We start from the raw sequence: 6,774 nt of genomic DNA, 5'->3' as shown, positions 1-6,774 counted from the left end.
ACACCCAAAACACCACTGATCCTGTTGCACCACAATGGGAACTCTGAGTTCCCATTTTTTTGTTTTTTTTGTTTTTTGGGCTTTTTTTTTTTTTTTTTTGCTTTTTAGGACTGCACCTGTGGCATATGGAGGTTCCCATATTAAGGGTTGAATCAGAGCCATAGCTGCCGGCCTACACCACAGCCACAGCAACGTAGGATCTGAGCCTCATCTGTGACCTACACCACAGCTCATGGCAATGCCAGATCCTTAATCCACTGAGTGAGGCCAGGGATCGAACCTGCATCCTCATGGACACTAGTCAGATTTGTTTCCACTGAGCCACAGTGGGAACTCTGAGATCCTGAAGTTTTAAGCCACTCTTGGTGCCTTCCGTATCTATTACCACAAATAATGAGCATACAAAGTGACAGAAAGCCACACAACCTAAACCATGACAAGAGACTCATGAGCTAAATAGTGTTGAGTCATTGAATTTGGGGGTCACTTAGCGGTATGGCTTCCTGTTTTGGGCTTGCTTGCAGTATGGTCATTGACTTGCTGTTGACTAGAAGCTCATGCTCAAGCCCTAAATGATTGTCAGGTCCCTGTTTTATCCTGTTTTAACCTCCCACCCTGCCTCTACTTCCTTGAGCACATGCCCTCACAATGACAAGTGGTAGCTCCCACCAAGGATGAGTGTGCTCTGATTAAAGACTATTTGAAAAAGAGTTCCCTGGTGGCTCAGTGGCTTAAGGACCTGGCATTGTCATTGCTGTGGCTCTGGTTACTGCCATGGTAGCCCAAGTTCAATCCCTGGCCTGTGAGTTTTATATGCCACGGGTGCAGCCCCCCCCCACCCCAAAAGCTTTCATCCACTGTGAATCTACAGGTGAAAAAATTCACTGAATGGAATGTAGAAATTCTCTACAGATACCAAAAGATGTTCAGTTTCATTTGACATAGTGCCTCTTGGTACTGATATAATGTAGGACATAGGGAGAAATCAAGCAGATTAGAAGTTGAGTGTGTGCAGCTCCCCAAGCTCTCATTAGTCTAGAGTTTGTGCTGGACCTAAATGGGCTACATGCATGGGGAGAGGGACCACACCCCACTGCGCTTCATGGGTCTGTATGGAAGGTTAGATGGGCCACTGGAGTAATCAGGTAGCTCTAGGAATGGAAGCTCTATGGAGGAGTGGCCTCACTGGAAAAGAAGACCCTCAAGAGCTCTGGGGCTGAAATCAATAGGTTTTTCCTATGTGCTAACTGTAACATACTTGACGTCATGAGAATGGGAAGATTAGTGGAAGGACATTTGAGACTGTTTGTTCATATTTGTAAAAGGGGAACTAGAGTTACTTTTTCTTGGCCTCTTTGTACTTCTGGGGTCAGACATGTTCATTCCTGATAAGTTGTGGTCTGTCATTACCTCCTCAGGGATGAGCCAGCTCATTCTCCTTTCTAGACCCAGGACTTGCCACTCTGCTCTGGTAAGTAGAGAGAGGACAGAGGAGAATAACTGGGACAAAGTGTCCAAAGTTGTGTCCATAGATCTGAACATCCATTCATCTGTTGAGGTCAAAGCAGGTACAAAAGCCCTTGAGCACCTGGGAGCTCAGGTCAGCAGAAGGGGTAATCAATCGCCTCATGCAGGTTGTAAATAGATGAAGACAGAGCAGCTATTCCCGTAGAAGTCATTGTTAAGGACTCCAGTATATTTGGCAAATAATACAAGCCATTGCAGTGAAGAGTTGCTTCCATGACTTCTCCTTGGCATCTCAAGCCTTATGGTGGTTCCACTACCCATGGTGGATGTGAGCACAGTCCATTGGTCTTCAGAAGAAATGATGGCCACACACATTGGCTTTTCCCTCGTATGGGTCTCAACCCTTTTCTCTAGAAATGGTTGCTTCATATAACCATATCTATAATGTAAATACTGAATCTGTAATCAGTTGTTTCCATGGAGGGCACACCCAATATATGGTATGTCTTTACGAGTCCAGGCCTGGGTAGTCCCAAGACCTGACCATTACAGATAGGTCATCAGTGACACCCCATGAGCTTATATACAGATACTGTTCATTAAATGCTAGGGTGCTACCCTCTGTGGTTGGGAGTCCCACGTGAAGTTCAGCCCATCACACAGGGCATCCACTGCTGTAGGTCATCAGCCACTTGTCCTCACTGGATAACTCTGGCATTGCAGAGGTCTTGGTCACCTTGGAGGTTCGAAGGTTCTGATTCTTCTTTTTTTTATACATTCTTTTTCCTCCCATTGTTCTATTGTAATGTAAGTATCTAGACATAGTTTTCAATGCTACACAGCAGGATCTCATTGCTAATACATTCCAATAGCAATAGTTTTCATCCAATAACCCCAAGCTCCTGATCCCTTCCACTCCCTCCCTCTCCCCCTGGGCAGCCACTTGGACTTCTCCAAGTCCATGATTTTCTTTTCTGTGGAAAGATTCATTTGTGCTGTATATTAGATTCCAGATATAAGTGATATGATATTTGTCTTTTTCTGACTTCACTCAGTATGAGAGTCTCTAGTTCCATCCATGTGGCTGCAAATGGCATTATGTTGTTCTTTTTTATGGCTGAGGAGTATTCCATTGTGTATATGTACCACATATTCTTAATCCATTCATCTGTTGATGGACATTTAGGCTGTTTCCATGTCTTGGCTATTGTGAATAGTGCTTCAATGAACATGCGGGTGCATGCGTCTTTTTTAAGGAAAGTTTTGTTCGGATATATGCCCAAGAGTGGGATTGCGGGGTCATACGGAAGTTCTATGTATAGATTTCTAAGGTATATCCATACTGTTCTCCATAGTGGTTGAACCAGTTTACAGTCCCACCAACAGTGCAGGAGGGTTGCCTTATCTTCACACCCCCTCCAGCATCTGTTATTTGTGGACTTATTAATGATGGCCATTCTGATAGGTATGAGGTGGTATCTCATGGTAGTTTTGATTTGCATTTCTCTAATAATCAGTGATGTTGAGCATTTTTTCATGTGTTTGTTGGCCATCTGTATATCTTCCTTGGAGAACAGTCTATTCAGGTCTTTTGCCCATTTTTCTATTGGGTGGTTGGCTTTTTTGCTGTTGCGTTGTATAAGTAGTTTGCATATTTTAGAGATGAAGCTCTTGTCCTTTGCATCCTTTGAAACTATTTTCTCCCATTCTGTAAGTTGTCTTTTTGTTTTCTTTTTGGTTTCCTTTTTTGTGCAAAAGCTTGTCCGTTTGATTAGGTCCCATTGGTTTATTTAATTTAATTAATTAATTTATTAATTTATTTTTGTCTTTTTGCCTTTTCGCCTTTTCTTTGCAGCACTGTTCACAATAGCCAAGACATGGAAACAACCCAAATGTCTATCGACAGACAATTGGATTAGGAAGATGTGGTATATATACACAATGGAATACTCCTCAGACATAAAAAAGAATGACATAATGCCATTTGCAGCCACAGGGATGGAACTAGAGACTCTCATACTGAGTGAAGTAAGTCAGAAAGAGAAAGACAAATATCATATCACTTATATCTGGAATCTAATATACAGCACAAATGAATCTTTCCACAGAAAAGAAAATCATGGACTTGGAGAAGTCCAAGTGGCTGCCCAGGGGGAGAGGGAGGGAGTGGAAGGGATCAGGAGCTTGGGGTTATTGGATGAAAACTATTGCCTTTGGAATGTATTAGCAATGAGATCCTGCTGTGTAGCATTGGGAATTATTTCTAGTCACTTATGATGGAGCATGATAATGTGTACATATATGTGTAACTGGGTCACCATGCTGCACAGTAAAAAAAAAAAATTGTATGGGGAAATAACTATTAAAAATAATAATAATAAAAAAAAACATTCCCAGGTTTGGGGTGTACTGCCTCCAATAACCAATATGCAAAATGGTCAGTTTTGGTGTGGGGCAGCTTTCATTGTAGCTGGTGGCTATGACAAAGTTTATCCTTAATTTGAGCTGAGACACAACTCCTAAGATAGTTACTTGGAAGGCAGGCCGCTTGGATTTTATCCTCAATCAGGACCTGTCTTTCATCAGCTGTGCTTGGGTGGCACGTGATCCAGCAAAAGCATTTTTCTCTGTGGGGCCTTTAGGAAATGCCAGCATAACTATGGGCAGTTCCCGCTAAACGGGGTGTGGCCAAGATACTTTTGTTCTCTCACTGGAGAATTCAGGGACACAAGTGTCCTATGTGGTGTGTCAGATGAAGGTAAACTAATTCTGTTTGTCACTCACCACCCACCCCCAGCCCTCATTTAAAAAATGAAGTGTTAGCAATACTCTAACAGAATCTGGTACTCAGATTCTGCAAACTCAGAATCTGGTATGATGGTGGTGGCACACGCATGTACCCACTTTGGAGAAGCAGGGAGCTGCAAAAAGGAATGTGGGCATCTTCTTATTTAAGTGCCCAGAGTCCACAGTAAAGCTCTGGGCTTCCATGGGTCTGACAGTGGGATGACATTTCCAAGGAAACTTGGAAGCTCTGAGTAGCACCCCTGGCCTTATAAAACCTTGGGTGAAAAGGCCTTGTGCCTTTTCTCCTCCCAGGAAGAAGCACTGTTTCAAATGGTTTGCTTGGTCAGCTCTATGAGCAAACTCTCTCCTTGGTTCTGCATCTGACTCACATTATCTGAGCCACCAGTGGATGCAATGATCTGTGAGCAGGTTCTTAGAAAAGAGCAGCAAGTATAGTCCAGACCAAAACCAAACAATACCCACAAAACTACAGCCAGTATCTAGGAAGTTTTGGAAGGTTTACAGCTTCCTCCTGTGTGGAGGTGAATCCAGGGACCCCATCCCATACCTGAGTCTTATCCCTGCTTGTCCCCTGGCTGTCACTGGTCCAATCTGAGCAGCATCAGCTCACACTTAGTAGGTCTTTGCCTCCCAGGAGCCATGGAATCACTCCAGGTTTCTGGTCTGCTGCTCCCAGGCATCCTCCCAGGCTCGCTCGTCCACGGCCCCTTTAATGCTCTCATTCACCTGATTTGCAGTCATAAATTAGGTGCATCTGTGCAGGGTTTTCCTGGATTTCCTTCTTCCTGGCTTTCAGTAGCTGCGTTACCCAGGATTTTTATTAGGTAGATAATTAACCTCTTGTTCAAACAACTTGCTCATTTGAGGATCTCAGTAGCTTTCTGCACACCCATTTCTTGGGGCTCATGGGTCTTTCTCCTTCCAGGCCCCTGGAGGTTCACTGCTCCCCCGAGGCTGCATATTTTCTTTCCAGAAACCAGAGCTCTGACCACTGGGGAAACGAAACTTCACTGCTGTCTTCTGAGGCCACTCCCGAGTAAGGCTTTTTTTTGGCTTATACCCACATATTCAGATGAACCATCTTTGAGGGCAGTGAAGACTGGAAGGAGAGAGAGCTAGCCAGTGTGAGGATGGGTTGCCAGTGGGCTACCCTGTGTGATCTTTGTGGGACTGTCCTTGGATACCTCATATAAAACCTGCCTCAGGACAGAGACAGAGAAGGAGGATAAATATATCCACTGACTCCTATGTCCCCTTAGCCAGCACCACCACTCAGGCCAGGAACTCTCCTGCACCTACAGGCCGAACACCCCTGATGGTGACCACAGGAATGCCTGATGTTACTGTTAAGAGCTGTCACTGAGGCCTGCAGCCTTACTCTGTGGTTGCTCTGGGATGAAATTGGTCCCTGCCTTTGCAGGGCAGGCCCACAGTGCCAGCTGGATTAAGAGGTACTGGCCAAGAGGTCAAGTGTTGCCTGAAAGCCGGTGTCTGTTACAGCAACACGACAGGATTATATACAGCATGGTATCCTTGTCCTTTAATTATATATAACTGCCATACTTATGGGCGCTTTTTAGGCAATACACCAAGAATTATGTAGAAAGAAAAACAGGAGTTCCCGGTGTGGCGCAGCGGAAATGAACCCGCCTAGAAACCATGAGGTTGCAGGTTCGATTCCTGGCCTCGCTCAGTGGGTTGGGGATCCAGCATTGCTGTGAGCTGTGGTGTAGGTCACAGTCCCGGCTCAGACCTGGTGTTGCTGGGGCTGTGGCGTAGCCCGGTGGCTACAGCTCCGATTGGACCCCTAGCCTGGGAACCTCCATATGCTGTGGGTGGGGCCCTAAAAAGACGAAAGAAAATAAAAGAAAAAGCAAGCTGTGATGAATGAGAGATTTGGAAGGGAGGAGAGCCAGGAGGAGGATAGGATGGGAAGCGTGGAGTTACAGTTAAATGGAGGCTGTCGTCAGGGACCAGTGACCAGCGGTGTGAGAGTTAAGAACAAAGAGGATTATGATTCATCCGAGTGCCCGAGGGCCAAACCAAACATGCAACCTGCGCTTCTAACCCCAACGCTGGATTGGGAAGAACTGAGCTCTCTGGGCCGTGCGGCGGCACTCCCTGCGACCACCAGAGGGCGGCGCTGCGGGCGCGGGCGGCGCGGACTCGGGCGGCCACCTGCGAGGATCCGGGCGTTTCTGCTAGAGGAAAGCGGGGCCCACAGGGAACAGTGACAGGGGACTAGGCTCCCCCGGGAGGGCCCCGCGCGGACTGTCGGGAGGAGGCAATTGACTTCCTGCGCTCCGCAGGAAGCGGAGAGCTGCCACCTGGTGGGGTTGAAAACCTCCCCAGATGAAAGTTTTCTTTGCCTTAAAAATCCAGATTCCCACTTCTCTCAGTCACTTGAAGCTTCTGACGACACCGGGCAGCATTTGTGACTGCCTCTCCATGTGCATTCCCCTACCCGGGAAATGAGGGCTTCTCTTTTTCCTTTTTTTT

This window comes from Phacochoerus africanus, chromosome 1, assembly GCF_016906955.1.
Source record: "Phacochoerus africanus isolate WHEZ1 chromosome 1, ROS_Pafr_v1, whole genome shotgun sequence".
NCBI classification, from domain to species: Eukaryota; Metazoa; Chordata; class Mammalia; order Artiodactyla; family Suidae; genus Phacochoerus; species Phacochoerus africanus.
This window is presented reverse-complemented; position numbering follows the sequence as displayed.